This window comes from Felis catus, chromosome A2 (assembly GCF_018350175.1).
Source record: "Felis catus isolate Fca126 chromosome A2, F.catus_Fca126_mat1.0, whole genome shotgun sequence".
NCBI lineage: Eukaryota > Metazoa > Chordata > Mammalia > Carnivora > Felidae > Felis > Felis catus.
In genome coordinates this window covers 9,768,822-9,788,955 of record NC_058369.1, presented here as the reverse complement: position 1 = coordinate 9,788,955, position 20,134 = coordinate 9,768,822, and the positions used below count along the sequence as shown (strand labels likewise).

The 20,134-nt window shown below is 59.9% G+C and overlaps 1 long non-coding RNA gene across 1 annotated transcript; it reads left to right on the top strand.

The window, feature by feature from the left end:
* The first annotated feature begins 9,842 nt into the window (after positions 1 to 9,842).
* Positions 9,843 to 11,506, top strand: LOC123382366. Its single transcript, XR_006590639.1, has 2 exons — positions 9,843 to 10,349; positions 10,872 to 11,506. It is a non-coding gene; the product is annotated as an uncharacterized LOC123382366 (long non-coding RNA).
* Positions 11,507 to 20,134: the final 8,628 nt, after the last annotated feature.

The following is a 20,134-nucleotide window of genomic DNA, read 5'->3' as shown; positions in this document are numbered from 1 at the left end:
CTGAGCTGACAGATTTCTCATTCGACTTATCCCCCCATCTCAGTCTGACAAGGCGTCAGAGAAGCCTTTGTGCACCCCACGCAAGCCCAGACTTTAACCCTCGTGGAGCCATGGCCCTGCTCTACCTGGCCATATCCCCCCCCCCCGACCCCCGACCCCCCCGCTTCGGCCCCCTCACCATAGTCCTGCCCGAGTTTCCCCTTCACAGGCCCACCTTCCCCACACCCTGCACCCTTCCTCAGGTCTGCCCGGAAAGCCAAGTTCCAGCTGGCCCAGGCAGGTGGATGTCCCTAGGATCCCCCAGAGGCTACAGGGGTCCAGGTCTATTCTATGCCTGACTCCCCCCAAAACGGGGGATAATTCCCTGAGAGGGAGAGCATGTAAGGAAGAGGACAGGAGTAAATAGTAATTGGGCCTTCGTGGGTGGGGTCGCCTCCCGCGCCTTTCCCTCTGATAACTGAAAAGAGGGAGAGGGTTACTCTGAAATGTACAACATTCATTAATTCATTCACGGACAGTCATCTCAGACTCTTCCCAGCAAGCCAACGAAATGAATATTGTGCTTTTTACAGACGGGCAACTGAGGCCCAGAGAGGGGCTGCCCCTTGCCCAAGGTGGCACAGCCTGGACAGCAGCAGAGCTGGAATTCTGCCCGAGGCCTTTCCCCATCTCCTTCCCTGCAAGGATTGGCCGGGAAAAGCGCTCCGAGTTCTGCCCGCTGAGCTTCCCGAGGCCACCAGCAGGGGGCAGCAGACTCCAGAACCCAACCCTCCGTGAGGGCAGGCTGGTGCTCAGCTCCCGTCGCCTCCCACACCCCCTACCTCTCGGCAGCTGGGACCCCGCCTGCACCCCCTGGCTGGAACCTCCACTGCCGAAATGCAGAGGCCCCAGAAATAAGGAGCTCTTCTTAAATAGAACCGACGTCCCCACAAATGCCTCCCTTGCACGTGGTCCCTCTTAATGGCTAGCTCTACTCCTTCTTGCTGCAACATGTTGTTGGGCGGGCGGCCTCTGCATTCCTGAACCGGGTCAGATCAGGAGAGAGGATTCCTGGAGCCCAGTCCAGTGGTCAGCACCCTTCCCCCGCTTCCTGCCCCTAGAGTCCTCCGAATATCCCCCCGGGGACCAGCACAGGATGGGAGAGGCAGTAGGGGAAGCCCCAGTGCCCCAACCGCCTGGTTCCTCTGGGCGTGGGAACTGCCCTACCCACCCCAGCCCCAACCCCCAGTTCCTGGGGCCCCTGCCAGTGCTGACTCATAGGGGACCCAGGGCTGTGACTCAGCAGCAGCCCTTCTTGAACTTCTTGAGAGATTTCCCACCCCATGTCACCTCCTGTGCCCCCGGGGGTCTTCTTAGAGACCCAGATGTACGCCAGGCGGGTGCCTGAGCCACCCTTCTCAGCCATGACAGCTCAGAGCCCCAGGCCCAAGGGGTCCCCAAGTTTGTGGCCATGGGTACGCATGCCAGGTCAGCGGGGGTCTTGGGTGGTGGCTGCACGTGCCCAGATGGGTGCGTAGCTCGCACACTCAGGAGTCAGCCAAGAGAAAAGCTTTTTTCGAAAAGGCAAGGCCCAGACTATGAGGATGCCTCCCTTTGCACCCCCACCAAAGACTGGAAAGGGACAGTCCAGGGCCAGGACGAGGCCCTGGGGGGGGAGTTTTGCTCACTCCAACCACAAACCAGCTTCTCAGCCATCTTCTCAATCTGTGGACATGGCAGCTCCATCCTTCCAGCCGCTTGGGGCCAAAACCCTTCTTAACAAAATGCAGCCCGTTAATAAATTCAGTTACTGTCCCTCCTAAATGCATCAGAAGCCTACTGGCCCCAGGGCCCCCACCAGGTCTCCTCCTGGTCCCATGCAGTCACTAGCTCCCTGCTCTCCTGCCCCAGCTTCACACAGTCTGTCTGGTCCACCCCCAGCAGCCCGAGGGCACCTGGGATCAGCCGAGTCAGGTCGTGTCCCTCCTCTGCTCGGAATTCTCCATGCTTCCCATTTCACTCAGAGCACACTCCTCCCCACAGCCCTGCACACGCTATCCTGTCCCATCCCCCCACCCCCGCCCTCACCTCCTCCCTCGCTCGTTCTGCTCTGTGTACACAGGCCTCCTCGCTGTTCCTCAAACACACCAGGCACAGTCCAGTCTCGGGGCCTTTGCACTGGCTGTTCCCTCTCCTAGGGACTCTCTTCCCCCAGATACCCACATGGCTGCCTCCTTCAGGTCTGTGCTCAACGATCACCTCCACAGTGACACCTTCCCTGCCTGTTTAAAATCACACCCCCTTGCTTTATCCTGCCCTATTTTTTCACCCATCACCCTATCACCTTTGACCACACTCTATGCCTTACTGCATATCTCATTTCTTGTCTGTCTCCTGTACTCACGTGTCAGTGTCAGTTTCTTCAGGGCAGGAAGCTTTGTCTTGATCATTGTTGTGGCACCAGAGCAGAGTCTCAGACAATTATCTGTTGCATCGATGTATTGATAATTACCATATTCCTGGCATGCTGGGGAACAAAATAGACATGGCACCTGCCTGCCACTGTTTGGTGGGGGGGGACAGTCACATAGCTAGCTGATAGTAATGAGTTCCCAGGGCTGAGAGCTGGAGGCACGAGTGAGTATGGGGGGGGGGGCATGGGGGCCAGCCTAAGTATGGGGTGCAATCAGGGAAGCCTTCTGGAGGAGGTGGGGCCATGCAGTGGCCAGGGAGGAGTTTGGATTTAAGTAAGACAGGAACATTTGGAGGGTTTTTATTTTTAGTTCAGTTTATTGAGGTATAATTTACAGAGAGTAAAATTCAGCCTTTATATACAATTCTATGAGTTTTGATAAATAAATATAGCTGTGCAGTCACTGCCTGGATCATGAAAAAGCAGAGTCTTTGGGAGGTTTTAAGCAAAAATAGGTCACGTGTACCAGGTCATGCACCCTGCAAAGGGGACAAGGTTGGAAGCAGAGGGCCAGCGGGGAGACCAGTGTGGCTGTCCGGGAGAAAACACACGGGACTGGATTAAGGTAGGGGTCTGGGGGAAGGTGGGAATGGGGAGCCCAGGAACTGGGGCCGACAGGGCTGAGGGAGAGAGAGAGAGGGAGAGCGAGCGGGAGAGCGAGTGAGAGGGAGTGAGGAACCAAGGACGTGCATGGGGACAGGGTGAGTCAGAGACACCTGTAGGACTTCCTGGAGGAGATATTCAGAGAAGGGGTCATCAATACACGGTGAGCAGAGCTATGCCTGGGGAGGATGGCTTTTGGGAGGTAGTTTACAGAAAGGACTGAAGAGGAGGAGGGACACCAGGAGAAAGTAGTGTCCCGGGGCCAAGGCAGAAGAGAGCAAAGGTGACAGATGTTACCCAGAGATAGAGGACAGCGATGGCTGAGGAAGTCGGGTGGGCTGGGCAACTTGGTGTCAGCGATGTGCCCAGGCAGCTCCTTGAGAAGCAAAAGAGAGGAAGGGCGCCTGGGTGGCTCAGTCGGTTAAGTGTCCCACTTCACCTCGGGTCACGATCTCACAGTTCGTGAGTTGGAGCCCGGAGTCAGGCTCTGTGCTGACAGCTCGGAGCCTGGAACCTGCTTCAGATTCTGTGTCTTCCCTCTCTCTGCCCCTCCCCCACTCGTGCTCTCTCTCTCTCTGAGTCTCTCTCTCTGAGTCTCTCAAAAATAAATAAACATTAAAAAAAAAAAAAAGTAAAAGAGAGGGAAGGAAACCAAGGCAGTGGTTCCAGCACAGCGCTCTTCAGCAGAAGGCTCTGGCAAACCACAAACGCAAGCTGTCACATGCGGAATTCTAAAAACTTCGAGCAGCCACATTAAAAAAAAAAAAAAAAAAGGCAAAAGAAACAGGTGAAATGAATGTTAATCATATATTTCATCTACCCAATATACCCCAAACAGTACCATTTCAACATGCAATCAAATAAAAATTATTAAGCAGGTTGTTTGCATTCTTAAAAAAAAAAAAAAAATCCACACTGGGGGGCACCTGGCTGGGTCTGCCGGAGGAGAGGCGAGACTCTTCATCTCGGGGCCGTGAGTTCAAGCCCCGTGTGGGGTGTAGACATTTTTTAAATAAATGAAAACTTAGGGGCACCTGGGTGGCTCAGTTGGTTAAGTGTCTGACTCTTGATTTCAGCTCAGGTCATCAGCTCGTGGCTCGTGAGATCGAGCCCCAGGTTAGTCTGTATGCTTCCAGCTCAAGCCTGCTTGGGATTTTTTTCCCCCTCTCTGTCAAAATAAATAAACTTTTTAAATAAATAAGAAATAAATAAAATACTTAAAAGATTTTTAAAAATCCACGCTGACAGCATATCTCAATAGCCCTGTGCGATCAGTGGTAACCTTCCTGGAAGGCTCAGGTCTACACCCGAGGGGCGCCTGGGTGGCTCAGTCGACACAGCATGTGACTCCTGATCTCGGGGTCGTGAGTTCAAGCCCCCGTGTTGGAAGTATACTTACAAAAAGTTTATTTTTCTCAAATCTTAATCTCCCACACAAAACTTACACAGAATGTTCACAGCAGCATTATTCATATCAGCCCCAAAGTGCAAACAACCCAAATGTCCATCGACTGATGAACAGATTTTAAAATGTGATGTAGGGGTACCTGGGTGGTTCAGATGGTTAAGTGACCGACTCTTGGTTTTGGCTCAGGTCATGATCTCACAGTTTGTGGAATTGAGCCCTGCATCGGGTTCTGTGCTGATGGCTCGGAGCCTACTTGGGATTCTCTTTCTCCCTCCCTCTCCCTCAAATGATTAAATAAACTTAAAAGAAGGGGGGGGGGGAGGGATGTGTCCATACCACATATTATCTGGCAATTAGAAGGAACGAGGTAGTGATACATGGTCTAACACGAATGAGCCTTGAAAAGTGAATGAAGCCAGTCCTAAGTCACACAATAGAAGTCCATTCATACACAGGGATAGAAAGTTGATTAGTTGTGTCAGGGGCTAAGGAGGATGAAGGGGAAATGGGGGGTGACTACTAATGGGTACCTGGGTTTCTTTTTAGGGGGATAAAAGTGTTCTAAAATTGATTGTGGGGGTCAATGTACTAAAAGCACCTAATTGTGCATTTTTTAAAAATTTTTTTAAATGTTTAGGGGCGCCTGGGTGGCGCAGTTGGTTAAGCGTCCAACTTCAGCCAGGTCACGATCTCGTGGTCCGGGAGTTCGATCCCCACGTCGGGCTCTGGGCTGATGGCTCAGAGCCTGGAGCCTGTTTCCGATTCTGTGTCTCCCTCTCTCTCTGCCCCTCCCCCGTTCATGCTCTGTCTCTCTCTGTCCCAAAAATAAATAAACGTTGAAAAAAAAATTTATAAAAAAAAAGTTTATTCATTTTTGAGAGAGAGCACAAGCAGGGGAGGGTCAGAGATAGAGAGGGAGACACAGAATTCAAAGCAGGCTCCAGGCTCTGAGCTGTCAGTGCAGAGCCGGATGCGGGGCTTGAACTCTCGAACCGCAAGATCATGACCTGAGCCAAAGTTGCACACTCAACCGACTGAGCCACCCAGGCGCCCCCGATCCACCCAGGTGCCTCCCCCCCAGTTGTATACTTTAAATAAGGCATTTGTATGGCATATAAATTTTATCTCAATAAAGCGGTTGTAAAAAATGATTCAGGGGGTGCCTGGGTGGCTCAGTCGATTGAGCGTGACTCTTGATCTTGGGGTTGTAGGTTTGAGCCCCACATTGGGTGTAGAGATTACTTACAAATAAAATCTTTTTTAAAAAAGTTTCATCTTGATTGCTGTTTGGGTGTCGCTGCGAATTGTGGGACCCGACCCTGCAGGGAGAGCCTCACTCTCCTCAGCCACAAGGCCCTGCTGCTCCTTCCACACCAAGTTCAAGGACAGCTAAGGTGGGGAGAAGTCCCCACTGTAGACAAGGAGTCCCCTCTGTAGACAAGGCAGAGGGGTGGTAAAGCCAAGGAGACATGGCCAGATGTGCACCCCTCTTCCTGACAAAAGCCATGGGTTTCCCTGAGCTGCAGGTTCCCAAGCCGGGGAGGGGGGGGGTTGGCTGGAAAGATGGCTCTTCCTGGGGTTTTCACAAAGCCAGAATCCAGGGCCCCCCCGCCTGCCAGCCTTACTAGACAGCCTGACTCAGTTTGTCCACTCTGTGCATGTGACCCTCTGCTGTCCCCGGAATGACTCAGGCAGCCTGGAACCCCCTTCCGTGGGGGGGGGGGGGACACCCGGCTGCCCACGGTGACTTTTCACAGACATGGCGGAAACCGGCTGTCACCTCCCAGGCCAGGCAGGGCTCCTGGGGGTAGCCCATCAGGGTCGCGGCCCACATCCCACCCTCCACAGGGGCTTAAGGACTGGAGGAGGGGGTGGGGAACTCTTCTCAAAGGCCCTTTGTGGGAGCGGCTGGGGGGGGGGCTGTCGGGGGGGACCCCGCCCTGCGTGACTCACTCCTCATTGCTGGGCGGTGACTCAGCCCAGGCCCCCCTCTGGCCAGCTTGCAGCAGGTGCTGCCAGCTCCGGCTTGGGGATGGGGGCCTCTGCAGCCGCCTTCATGCCAACCTACTCTGAGCCTGTGACCCACACCCATTTCCAGGGGCACCTGCCTCGCGCTGACCTCCTTGCCCTGTAGGGCTCAGACCACTGAGAAAACTTCCTACACTTCCTCCCCTCCTTGGCTGGGGGCAGACCCCTGGCGCTGAGATGCGCCAGCCATTGTCTCGCTATTGATTCATGGATCCTCAAACCACCCGTGAGGTAGGGAATTCTTGCTACCTCCTTTTACCAGATGGGGAAACTGAGGCTCGGTGTGATTCCCTTGCGGCCCAAAGCCACAGGAGATCAAACCGGGTCGGGGCTATACCAAAAGCGCTGCCCCGGAGTGTAACGGGGGAATAATCCCAGCTGCCTCGTGCGCCAGAGCAGGGTTACTGCATCCTGCAACGTGGACTCCATTTTATCGATGAGCAAACTGAGGCAACGAGCACCTAACTCGAGAGTGAGAGGCTGGGCCCGGGTTCGAACCGAACCCGAGAGCTGAGGCCTTGCTCGGCCGCTTCCCCACGGGCCTCGGGCGCCCGCTTGGGGGCTGGGACGCCCCCGCCGCCGGGCCCCTCCGGCCGCCGGGGCCGGCAGAAGCCGGGCCGCCCGCCAGGCTGCCGGGCGAGTTGCCCGGCCGCATCACGCCGCTGTGAGTCACCGCGCGCGCCGGCCCCGCCCCCCGCGCTAACAAACAGCGCGTTGCCGGGCAACCGCCGCCGGGAGCCCGCCCCGTCCGCCCCGGAGAGCAGGGTTCGAGCCTCTCGCCGGGTGGAAGCTGCGCGGGGCTTTGGGAGCGGCGGCCTTTCCGAGATTGAGGACTCTGATCGGGCCTGCGGTCCTGGTGGGCGCAGACACGAGGGCGCAAGAGACAGCTGCGGTTCAATGAGGGTCGGGGGACAGAGGGTGCGTCGCCGCAAGCCGGACCCTCCCTCGGGCCTGTGGAGTCCGGTGCCAGGATCAGGGGATGGCACGATGTACTGGCTGTGGGGTGAGAAGAGCCCTGAGGAGCTGGACCAGGGAGTGGAAACCATTTTTGTAGAGGGACTTAGGGTGCCTGCCTGGGGTTGGGGGGATCAGGAGGAGGGGATTTTGGGCTTCCCATCCCCACCCCCACCCCCCAAAGGAGCTAACACTGAATACATTCTGTGTTCCAAGCTGCTCTACTCACGTGTGTACCTATGGATATTAACTAATGTTCACAATAGCCCTCTGACGGCTCACAGGTATTATGCCCATTTTACAGATGGGGAAACTGAGGCACAGGCACATTTCTTTGCCAGAGGATGCAGAACTCCGAGCTTGACCGCAGGCAGGGTGTCGTGGGCTCCCCCTCGCGGCAGTGGTCATATCTGGGGGAGTCTGGAGCATAGGTCTGAGCTCACGGTTAGGGTGGGACCCGTAAGAGTGTGGTGGGGGCTGCAGAGAAGACAGTTGAAGGCCTTGGCCTCCAGAGGCTATGCCAGGCTAGTTGAGGCCACGGAGAAGTTTCCCAGGAGTCGGCATCACTTCATTCCAGCTCCCCAGGACCCCATAATAGGTACCACCGACTGGGGCGCCTGGATGGCTCATTCGGTGTAGCGTCTGACTTCGGCTCAGGTCATGATCTCCCGGTTGGTGAGTTCCAGACCCACGTGGGCTTCTGTGCTGACAGCTCAGAGCCTGGAGCCTGCTTCGGATTCTGTGTCTCCCTTTCTCTCTGCCCCTAGCCCACTCGCATTCTGTCTCTGTCTGTCTCTCTCAAAAATAAATAAACATTAAAAAAAAAAGATTTTTTTTTTTTAACTCAAATGATTGAATAAATCACTGGGATGGTGAAGTGCGGACGCAGAAAAGTACAGGGTTCCTGGAGAGTCTAAAGTCAGAGGGTCACGGTGGGAGGGAAGGAAGCCTTCCTGGAAGAGTAATGCCCTAGGATCTGAAGGATGCTTTGCAAGCGAGCGGGCAGGTGAGTGTGAAAGGCTGGGGAGAAGTGGGGATCTGACAAGCAGGGCCTGTGGTCAGAAGAGGTGGGAGACCCTGGAAGAATGGTAGGGTCTCCCCCCTAATCCCATCCCCCTGGGAAAGGGGGGATGGGAATTTTTGCAGAGTGAATGGTAGAGGGAGGAGGGAAGATGTGATTAGATTGCCTCCGGAGAAGGGGTGGAAGGGGTAAGGCCAGGAGCAAGGAGGCCAGGGAGGTGTCTGTTGGCATGTTTTTCGGGCCAGAGATGATGGCTGCCAGATTTAGCAAATAAAAATACAGGAGACGCAGTTAAATTTGATTTTCGGATACAGAACAAGTAAAAAAAAATTTTTTTAAGTATAATAACGTCCCCCAATATTGCCGGGGACATAACTTACGCTACAAAGTGATTCCTTGTTTCTCTGAAAATCAGCTTCAACGGGGTGTCCTGTGTTTTTTTTTTTTTTTTTTAATTTTTTTTTCAACGTTTATTTTTTGGGACAGAGACAGACAGAGCATGAACGGGGGAGGGGCAGAGAGAGAGGGAGACACAGAATCAGAAACAGGCTCCAGGCTCCCAGCCATCAGCCCAGAGCCCGATGCGGGGCTCGAACTCACGGACCGCGAGATCGTGACCTGGCTGAAGTCGGACGCTCAACCGACTGCGCCACCCAGGCGCCCCAAGGGTGTCCTATGTTTTATCTGGCAGGAGTACTTGAAGGTCTCAAGCCCCCTAGCCCCCCTCCTCCCCAGGGATGGCGAAAAGATAATAGCTAACAGTACTGAGCAAACGCACCTTGAGGTGAGCACTGTTATCCCATTTTACAGATAGGGAAACGGAGGCTCAGAGAGCTTTCGGTAACTTGCCTAGACAGTGAGCGAGTGCCCCCCGACTGGAACCCGGGCACGTTGGTCGCAGTCCACCAGCGCGTTGGAGCTGGCACACCCCCCTCCTCCACGGGCGGGGGGGATGGGGCTGGGACACGAAGGTTCCCCTGGTTTCTGGTGGCAACAGGATCCTCAGCCCCGTCCCGCAGCCCGGGATCCGTGCCACCCGCCGGCGCCCCTCCTCCCAGGACACCGAGGCAGTGGGAGGGGCGGGAGGCGGCCTCAGGGGGGCTCCGCTCCCCGGCTGCGGCTCGGCCTCGCCCTCCTCCAGGCCGGGAGGATCCGCCGTCTGCGCCCGCCGGCAGGGGGAGGGGGAGGGTTATTTTTACCTCCCTCCAGGCAGCCGGGGCGACAGGAAGTGAGCGCGCGGCCCGCCAGATGTGGGGAGCCAGGCAGCTGGGAGCAGCCACAGCTGGACTGGCGGCCGGCCGGGGTCGGGGGGGGGGGGGGGGGATGGGGGGGCGGGGTCTGCGGGGGGCGGATCCCAGGCCTCAGGTCCCCTCTTTGTTCCCCGCCGCCCTAGCCTCGTGTCCGAGGTCCCCTCTCACCCCCACCCCCCTCCCCCCCCGCGCCCCGCTCATCTCGATGGTGGCCTTGCTGTCCCCCATCTGTGCGCCGGTGCCTTCGGTGCTCACAGGCTCTCGGGTCCCGGGCGGGAGGGGGGACGCTGCTCCCCGACGTGGGGACCCCCCGAGTCCCAGCAGAGTGGGGGGGGGAGACGGCCCCTCATCGGCCCCGCCTGCCACCTCCATTGTTTACCCGTCGGCTGCCTCCTAGGAAACTTAACCCGCCCGCGGTAATTTTATTTGGGAACTTCGGCCAGTTGCCATAGCAACCCCCAGTGACGTCAGAGGGGCTGGGGCCCGAAATCCCCGGGAAAGGGGGGATGGGATTAGGGGGGAGACCCCCAGGAGGGCCCCTCCTTAACCCTGCGCCTGCCAGGTCCCGGTCTGAGGGGAGAGGGCAGCCAGATGTGACACCTCTCGGGCGCCCCCATTCTGGCGCGGTGCCAGGTGAGGGTGGCAGGCCAGGCCCTGATGTCATCCGGTGCTGGGTGGGTGGTGAGTCAGTCCTCGGGTGGGGGCTGGGCCAGGCCTGGGGGCTATTCCTGTCTGACTCACCCCTCCAGTGCCCCTGAGCAACACCCAGACGCTGCCCTAGGGATTTCAGGCGCCAGGCTGGGGGGGAGGGGGTGGGGGTCCCCACAGATCCCTGGGGCCTCAGCTTCTCTCAGCCGTAGGTGGGTAGGCAAGGGCTTCCCTGATGCTGTCACCCGGGCCGAGGGTGGCTCAATGGAAGGGTTCGTGGCAGTGAACTGGGGCCACCTCGTAACGTCGTTCCCCGGATGTGGGGAATGGCTGGAACTGGCTAGGGAGGGGGCAGGTGGTGGGATCCCTGCTCCGTCCACAACACAGCCCGTCACTAGGGCGATGGGAGGCAGGGGCCCTGACTGGCACGGAGGAGCACACGCGCGCCAGGGGGGCTGGGCTGGGAGGAGCCACCCTAACCACAGTGACGTGGGACTTCCTCGGCAGGGCCTGTTTGATGTCTCTGTGTGCAGCGTTGCCATGGGGCCCGGCAGGCAGCCGTGCGTGTGAGCTGGGGTGACCTATGGGGCGGCTGGGTCTGTCAGGGTCTCTTGACCAGCACCCCCCCGTCCCGGGCCCACAGGACTGCATGTACCTGGTGTACCTCCGGGCACTCGCTTATCCAACTTTTACCCCATCCTGGGCCCTGGGCCGGGACATTCCTCATCTCATCTCAGAGCCTTGGCGTAACTGCAGACTGCACGTTTTCAATATAAGGAAACTGAGGTTCAGAGAGGTGTGATCACTTGGCCAACGATATTCAGCCAGAAAGTTGGGGAGCAAAGATGTGAAATTCAGTTCTTCCACCCTGCTCCCCTCGTCCGTCCATCACACTGTTCTCCTCATTGTTTCTCAAATACCCCAGGCATGTTTCTGCCTCGGGACCTTTGCACTGGCTGTTCCCTCCACCTTGAACTTCTCCTCCAGATGTCTGGACGGCTCCTCCTTCACCTCCTAGAAGTCTTTGTTCAAGTGTCACCTGGTCTTCATGCAGCCTTTCCTGACCTGGCCCCCGCCTCCTCAGCCCCCTTCTATTTTCCCTTAGCGTGGATCACCCAACACACAATATATCTTTATACCTATCTGTTGTGTGTGTGTGTGTGTGTTCCCTACAGATGTCAGTCCCGTGAGGGCAAAGCTTTTTTTCTGGCTTGTTCTCTGCTGTGGTCTCCGGTGCCCAGAACAGTGCCTGGCACACAGCAGGCACTCAGCGAATGTTTGAAGAACGAACAGACGGGCGTGTGTGTGATCCCTATGCCACTTGACCACTTAAGCTGGCCTCACCCTGGCCCTGTCCCCCTATCCCTCCCTGTCGTGACAAAGGATCTGTTGGCTAGTTTGGAGAACTCCTATCCCTGTTGGCTGCTGTCCCTGGGTAAACTGGCCAACTCAGGACCAGGGCGTACGGGGCAAGCACTGGGGGATCCAGAGGGAGAGCTGGTGGCACCTGAGGTCCCTCCAAGCTTAGTGAGCTGGGTCGTCTGGGGTTATAAAGGGCCTTGGCACAGATATCCCTGGAGGACAGCATGGAGGAAGCATTTCTGCTAAATGTGTGCCCAACTGGACTAATGCCAGGTGAGGGATGGTTCTGGATGGGAGGCTTGTTCTGGGGTCCGAAGGAAGCATTCTGGAGGCACAGCGTGGGGGGGGGGGTTGTAATTTGGTCACTTTCTATTTGGTCTGTTTCTGAAATGACAAGCCTGTGTGTGTGTCTCCACAGGGAGACCCTGGATTCTGAGAACTCCATTCCCCTGCGCTTAGCTGCTCAGGAGGCCATGTGGCAAGTACCCCACCCCTCTCTGGGCCCCACCCCGAGTCGGGGAATTCTGTGCCACCCCAAATCTTCCCCCAGGGCCCCACAGGCTGCTCTGCCCCCTCCTGCCCCAACCTGCCAGATCCTGCAGCTTGGGCCAGCCTGCCCCTTGGGCCCCACAGAGAAGAAAGACCCAGGAACCCCCCAGGCTGGGTCCCATGGGATGGGAACTAGGTGTGGCTTCCACCGGCTTCTTCCAATTCCCACTAAGATCCAAGGTGGGAGCTGGCCGAGCTGAACTGAGGAAATGGAGAACTCAGGAGGAATTCTGGGGTACGAGGTGACCCAGAGGCATCCAAGCAGCCCCTACGGTCCCCTGCCTGGGCCTGCTGCTGGGTCCCCACTCCCCAGCGTTACCCTTACTTCCCAGGAGTTGGGTGGTGAACAATCTGACCCCCCCACCCCCAATTATACGACTTGGGAAATGTTGGGAGTGGGGGGAGAAAAACGGCCCCCAAAGCAATGCCCACACAGGTCTGTGTGTGTGTGTGTCCACAGACACACAGCCAGAGGAGGGTCCTCTGGCTCCAGAACCCCTCGCGCCATGGCACCATAGGGGTGGCCGTGGTGGCGATCCGGCGCCATCGGCCCCTGTCCCATCTTGGAGAGGGTGAAGTGGCAGTTAGGCATGCCCAAGGAGGCTGTCTTGGCGGTAGAGGGCACCCCGCCCCTCCTTTGGTTAGTTTTGTTCCTGGCCCCCCACCTGGGCACAAGGCCAGGCCCCAAGGCAGGGCCCCGTCCTGGGGAACAATGCCTCCGTGTTTCTCCCGGTGGAGGGGAGGCCGGTGGAGGATGTGGTGGGACAGACGCAGGCAGGGAAGGAGGGAGGGATCCAGGGAGGGACTCTATCCCAGGGAGACTCCAGTAGCTGGGGAGTTTCCCAGAGCCCCTGGGTGGGTGGGGGATGGGGATGCTGGGAAGCCAGAGCCGGGAGGCAACCTTGATCCAGGGACCACCTGGACTGGGGTCGGAGGCTTCCATGGCAGCAGGAGAGGGTTGGATGGGATAAAAGGAGGGACTTCCTGGGGCTGGAGAAGGCACTGAGGGACTGGAGGAAGTGGGGATTGGTGTTTGGCAGGAGCCCAGACGCCCAGGCCCGTGCCTCCCAAGGAAGGGTACATACACGGCAGAAGTATGTCCTCCGTCTGGCGCCATTTCTCCCCCCCCCCCCTTCCCCATCTCCCCTGCCCCTGCCCACGGCCTCCAGCGTTTCTCTTCCTGCGCAGGGGCAGGACTTTGCCAAGAGGGGTTTGGGGGTGCGAGGGGCATTAGGACCCCTGCTTCTGTCCTTCCTCCCGCAGGGAGAGCCTAAGCTTAAAATCTGGGGCTGCTTCTCGAGTCCAGGACCCGGAGGGGGGAAGCTGGGCTGGGTTTGGGGGCCCAGGTGGAGTCGGGACAAGAAGGGAGAAAGTTGGGGCTGAGTTGGGGGACCAGAGAGAGAAAGTGGGGGCGGACCGGCTCCGGGGGCACATGACGGCGGCGCCCGCCCCGCCCCGCGCCCGCCCCCTGTCCGGCCCGGGGGGAGGAGACGGGAAGGTTTTAAAAGCGATTCGGCCCCGCGGCGGGCCGGCCAGTGAGTGGGATGGAGCCGGGCCCGCGACCGACCCCGGCCCGTCTCGGGTCCGCCGCCCGCCCGCGTCTCTGCCGCCGGGCCCGGGGCGGCGGCCGGAGCCCCGAGTGCCGGCTCCCCTCCCCCGCGGGTGAGTCGGGGAGGGAACCGGGAGGGAGGCGGCGGCGCCGCGGCGACGGCGGCAACTTTTCTGCGCCGGACTCGTGGGCGGAGTGGGGGGGTGCGCCCGGCGGGTCCCCAGCGCTTGGAGAGGGGGAGGGCGCCGCCCCGCCGCCGGTGGCTCTGTGTGTGTGTGGGGGGGTGTGCAGCGGGGATCGTGCATCTGGCGGCGGCGGTGGCGGCAGAGTCCCGGGGCGCCCCCTACGGAGCGGGGGAAGGGCAGCCCAACATTTACCCCCTCCCCAGGAGACCCCTGGCCACTCCCCCCACCGGAGACCCTTGAGAGCGTGGTGGGGAGGGCGGGTCCCATAGTCACGGGGGCAGGTCCAGGTGGGCCGGGAGTCAGCGGCAGGGTGGGAAGGGGGAGGGCATATGCCCGGGCTGGGGTGGGGAGGGATGGATACACACGGGTACCTGGGCTCCTAGGGTGCCTCTCAGGGCTTTGGTGGGGATGGGGCTGGAGGAGTGGGTGGGTGGGGGTCTCCCAGAGTTCCGTGGATGGCGGGTGACACGGTGGTTCAAGTTCTTGACATGTCGGCCAAGGAGTGGAGGGAAGGCCTTCCATTGAGCAGATGGGCTTGGGGGCCCCAAGGTGTAGCCCCAGCTTGGTGGAGATTGGGGCACCCCTCCCCTCCCTCTTGGCTCCTCCGGGTCCAGGAGAGAGGAGCTCATTCAAGGTTGCTTAGGAAGGGGGCCAGGTGTGGGAGATTCCTGGAGGGATGACTCCCCAGTCCCGTGCCCGGCGAGCGGCCCGCAGTCCTCATGCCCTTGGGCTGCAGGCCCCTGACTAAAACCTGAACCTTGTATTCTAGCCCCACACTGACCTCTGACCCCAGCACTGGACTTGACTGCCACCAGAGCCCCCAGCCCTACACTGACTTGCCTATTCAGCCCAGCCAGGCCCAGCCAGACCCAGTGGCCTCCCGAATGCCTTGAAGGTGCAGTTGGCTCTCTTGTCACCTGCCCCGTTCCTGCCCCAGCCCTAACCAGCTGCTCGCTCATGATGACGGGTGCCGTGTGAGGTTAAAGCTGGGGGGCGGTGTGGGACCCCTGGCATGAAGCCTGTCCTCTGGCAGCTCTTCCCATGCCCGCCAGAGCTGGAGGGCAGTACCCGACAGGTGCCCCGGCTTAGAGGGGAGGTGATGTGGGACACACCCTGTCCGCTCGCCCACGCACCCTGCCCGGGCCGGCCCCTGCGCATGTGTTCACACGCCGCAGTCCCGGGAAGGCACGTCCTGGGAAGGCACGGGCCCTGGGGCCTGGTGCCAGCTCCGTCCTAGCTCCCAGAAGGGCACCCGTTGCCCTCTGCCCTTGCAGGATGTCCTCTGGGAGCTCCTTCGAGACCCCAACTGGCAGGCCTCGTCTGTGGGCCCAGAGGGGGCCCTAAAATAGCTGCCGGCCTAGCCCAGGGCTGGCACGCGGAGCACATGCGTGACAGGGCGTGTCCAGGGGGGTCGGGCCTGTCTGTGCTAGCCCGGCCTCCAAGTCTCTGCAGACCCTTGCTCACTGGAGAGAAATCTCGGAGGCGGATGCTCCGGGGGTCCTCCCAGGGCCCCCGTACCAACCTCTGCCTGTTGTAAGTGGAGGCCAGATGTTCTGCGCTGGCCGCAGCTGCTGAGCAGCCCCTGTCGCTACTGCAGTCCCAGGGTAACTGGCATCATGGTCCGGGTGGGTGTAAGTGGGGTGACCTGCTTCCTATGGGCCCAGGTGGCACTTGGATATACCTTAAAGCATTTTCTTCAGAGTGTGCCCTTCACCTTGGGAAGCTGAGCGGAGGGGCTCTGTTTTCGGTGAAGAATACTGCCGGGAGCCCTGGGTGGTCGCAAAAAGACACCTTCCTGCCCCTCGCTGGGCTGTCTGGCCAGCCCCTTTCCACTCTGGATACGCTTTCTGCCAGGAGCAGACCTGGCTTTCCTTTAGATTGGCTGCATGACCTTGGGCCCGGCCCTGAATTCCTCTGGGCCTCGGTTTCTCCGTCTGTAAATGGGGAGCACCAGAAAACAAGCGGAAGAGAGTGCATTTCCCCTCCTTGTCGCGGGCGCTCGCCTTCAGATCCCTTTTGGGGCACCCTGGCCACCTTCCCTCCTGCCGTCAGGTGTCCTGGGTGGACAAGGAGATGCGTTGGAAAAGGCTGGTCACCTGGAGAGGTCGTACACGGAGGGCAGCGGGCGTAGGCGTGTGGGAATCCTTGGGCAGAGAAGGACGCCGCCATGCTGGGCACGGCTGAGTCATGCTCCAGCAGCGCCTTGCCCCAGGGTGCTGGAGCTGGCGCCACCCTGGGTGTGGTCACTGAGCTGTGGCCCTGGGCAGAGCAGGCCTGGGTGGTCTGGGATGGGGGGCCTGGGTGGTGAGCGGCCAGGAAGCTGACTTCTGAGACTTGAAGACCTTTGGCCTTCCCCTGGCCTGGGTCTGGCATCACCATCCAGGACTGTGGTCACCCACGCCCTTAGAATGCCTTGAGGATCCTGGGGACCCCTCAGCCTTGGGCCTGGGAGTTCTGGGGGTGCTGAGGAAGGAGGACAAGGCCCAGAAGCCCGTGATTCGCCTCGAGGCTGGTGGCCCCCCTGCAAAAGTCAGGCCAGGGCTACGATGGGGACGTATGGGGACAAGGCAAGAGGTGAACATGGCAATAGGGTGTGCCCCTCAGTTAAGGGCTCTCGGTGTGGATGTTGGGGGGGGGGGGCCCTGGGAATTCCGTGACTGATCCTAGGGGGACTGAAGTTTAAGGCAGGGGTTGGAGTGTGGTGTGGTGTGGCTGGGCACAGTGGGGGCTGGGATGTGACTTGCACGGTTCCCCTATTTATAACAAGTGATTCAGTCCTCACTTACTCACCCCTTCCTGGGCCTGCCCCCTCCCCCCGGCCCTGGGTGGGCAGTGGGGGCCCACCCACTTGCCACTGTCCTGCCTGCCTCCACCCAGGTGCCAGCCTCTGAGCGTCGCCCATCGGGATGGTTGTTACGGTTGCTGTGTTGGGATCAGGGTAACGGATGGGGGGCTGGTGGTCAGGCGGCACTTGGCCGAGCAGCCCAGGTTGGCGGCTGGCTCTGGGCCCGGCCCAGGGAGCCTCTGCGGAGAGTCTAGGCCCATTAGGCAAAGCGTTAGTGACAGGCTGGGAGGGCGGGCGGTGGCGGGCAGGGCGGGGCCTGCAGCCCTTGGTATTTTCCGATCCCAGCTGCTCCGAGAGGGTGGAAAGTATTTGGGGACCAGGCTTGGGGGCGGTGGTGGTGGCGCCCCCGGCGGAAGCTGCCCCTGATTCATTCTTGGAGCATGGGGTTGGGGGGTGGTGACAGTAAGCCTGCCTGCTTGTGTCTCGTGCCTCCACGCCCTGTACTCAGGCATACATACATACATCCGTGTGGCTTGGGGCCTGCTCTGCTCCTCCGGCCCAGGGGCCCATCTTCCCCCCACGCCTCCAGCTGCCAAGGACTTGGCCCTCCCTGGACACCCATCTCCCATGAGCCTGAGAGGCACACCTTTGGTAACAGGGGTCCCGGCTCCTGGGCACCTGCACGGCAGCGCCCCATCCGTGAGAGACCCAGGCCTTTTGTGCCTTTGGGGATGGGGAGTGGCCTTGGCCCCGGCCTGGGGCTCTGTGCAGGGGAAACCCCACAGGAAACGGGCCTGGCCAAATGGCCGCCCTTCCCGTTCTCGTCCCTGGGACACGAATGTGCTGTCTCACTTCCGGAGGCGGCCCAGGGAGGCCGGCCGCCCTGCAGGGCCTTGTCTGCTCCCGGTTGGTGCCCCCAGACCCTGAGGGGACAGGGCTGGGGCCTGATGGGAAAGCCGGTGGCCACTGTGTGTGTGTGTGTGTGTGTGTGTGTGTGTGTGTGTGCGCGCACCCCCGCGCGCGCCTGTATGTATGCGAGGGGTCGGGGAACAGAGCAGGACATCTCTTAACACCTGTCTCCCAGTGACGGGCGCCACCATATGTGGGTGCCAGGGTCCCACCAGTGTTTGGAATCTTCACTGCCACCGTCTTTTCTGTTTCTGCCTGATGATGACAGCATGGCCCCATTCTAATTACATGTACCACTTGTGAGATCTTACCACGGCATGATCTCTGCTTTGTGGATGGGGAAAGGGAGGCCCAGAGGGGTTGAGTGGCTCTCTAGGAGTCACCCAGCTAGGATGCTACAGAACCAGGGTTCAGAGCTGCCCAAACTGGCTCCGGAGTTGGGGTCTCCTGGCCAGAGGGCTCTTATCATTAAGGAGAGCTCCGTTTACGACACGCAGGCTGGCGTCATGGACTTGTGATCATGCAGTTCACAGGGTCTCCCCTGCTCGGAAGGACCTGAGCTTGGGTTAATGCTCTTCTGTCAGCGTCTTGAAATTCGCAAGTTGTGAAGAAGGGACCCCGCAATTTCATTTTGCACTGAGCACTGACAATCGTGTAAGGCGGTCCTGGTGCTGGGTGCTTGTGAATGACATACGCTCTTGGTGAAACCTCCCTGTGCTGTGCGGTTGAGGCCCTGGGCTGTTTTACAGATGGGGAAACTGAGGCTTGGAGGGCATTTGGGAAACTGCAGAGTGGAGATTTGCACCTTGGGCCTGCGTCCGGTGCTCTGGGGATGTGTGTGCCCACGGGAAGAGCTGGGTACCCGCTGTCGGCATCCGCTCTGATGGGGTGCAGGCTAAGGCTTGGCCACTGAGGAGACGGGGCCACGGGAGGGGGGAGAGGCCCTGGTGGTTTCCTCCTGCCCTTCAGGCTTCTAGGAAGTGGCGCCAGCTGGGGTGAGATCACTTCCTCACCCGCCTGCCCGCCACCCCATCGACTTCCTCTCCTCATGGCCCCGTTTAGCCTGCCCGGGGCTTACTGGGGGGGGGGCGGGAAAAGGGGGGGAACCTGGCTCTGGAAGTCCCTGCAGCCCTCTTAGCTCAGAGGGATCCTTGGAGCATCTCTACCTCTCCGGGCCTGGGCCTGAGCGTGTGGCTGCAGTGGGGGCGTCCGGCCTGGTGGTCCAGCATTCCCTTCAGCCGCCGCCGTGTGTGGGGAGAGGGCTTCCCTACCAGGCGTCAGCGGGGACGTGGAGCACAGATGTCTTCAAATCTCATTTACCTCCTTTGCTCTCTCCCCCCCCCCCTCAGGTGCCAACCTCCGGTCCCACCCGGTGCCCCCCAACCCCTGTGCCATGGCCGGCTGGGGTTCCTGGGGATGGGATTTGCTGCCTGTCACAAATCACATTGCCAGGGATTTCCAACCGACCCTGAGCCCTGCCTCTGGGGCTGCCGCCACCGCCTTCGCTGCTGAGGACGCTGCCCGGGGATAGGGCCGGGGATGGGAGGCCGAGAGGCCCCCCGCCCCCTGCTGCCTGCGTCTGGCCTGGGGAGCAGGGCTTAGCTGCTTGTGAGCAGAGTCCACACCAAGTCGTGTTCACAGTGGCTAAGTTCCGCCCCCCGGGACCCCGCCTCCTCTGGCCCTGCCGCCTGCCTGTCCCACTGTCCGGGCCTCCCTGGGCTCTGCCTCCCGTGCCTACTGAGCTGAAACACAGTTGATTTGTGCAGACTGGCTCAGTTCAGCAGGAACAGGAGTCGAGCCCCCTCGAAGCCTGTGCAGCCTGCCTTCCTCGGGTGGGCTGATTCCTAGGGGACAAGCTGAGGACCCAGACCCAGACCTGGGTTGGGCGGAGGGACTTGGGGGAGGGGCAATATCGCCTGGAATGGGGTGGGTGGACCCAGCTGTCTGCTGTAGGAGCCCTCCCCCAACTCTGTACGTGGGGGTCCTGCCCTCTGCACAGTCCTACTTCCGGCTGAGGCTGGACAGAACTCCTAGGGAGAATGGGCAGGTGGGTGGGTGGCCCTCCCACTAGAAAGGGAAGCCATCTGGGTCCCTATCCCCTCCCAGTAACCCTCCCAGCCTGGAGCCTTGGCCTTTTCTCTCCCAGGCCTGGTGGGACGTGGGCCAGGCCTGTACCTTCCCAGCAGCCAGTTACTCAAGAGGAAGCTGCCCTGGGCCCCCAGACCGTTAAATGCCAACTCCGGCTTCCGGAACCAGGCTGGCCTGACCTGAGTGTGCCTGGCCTCTTCTCCCTGAACCCTGCGGCGTCCTAACTTTGGGGGTGTGGGGAGAGCTGTGACACTCTCCGGGCACGTGGAGCAGGGAGCAAGGTCCCTTGTGGGCCCAGAAAGGACACAGACGGGCCTGTTGAGTCCGCCGGTGGCCCTGCAGC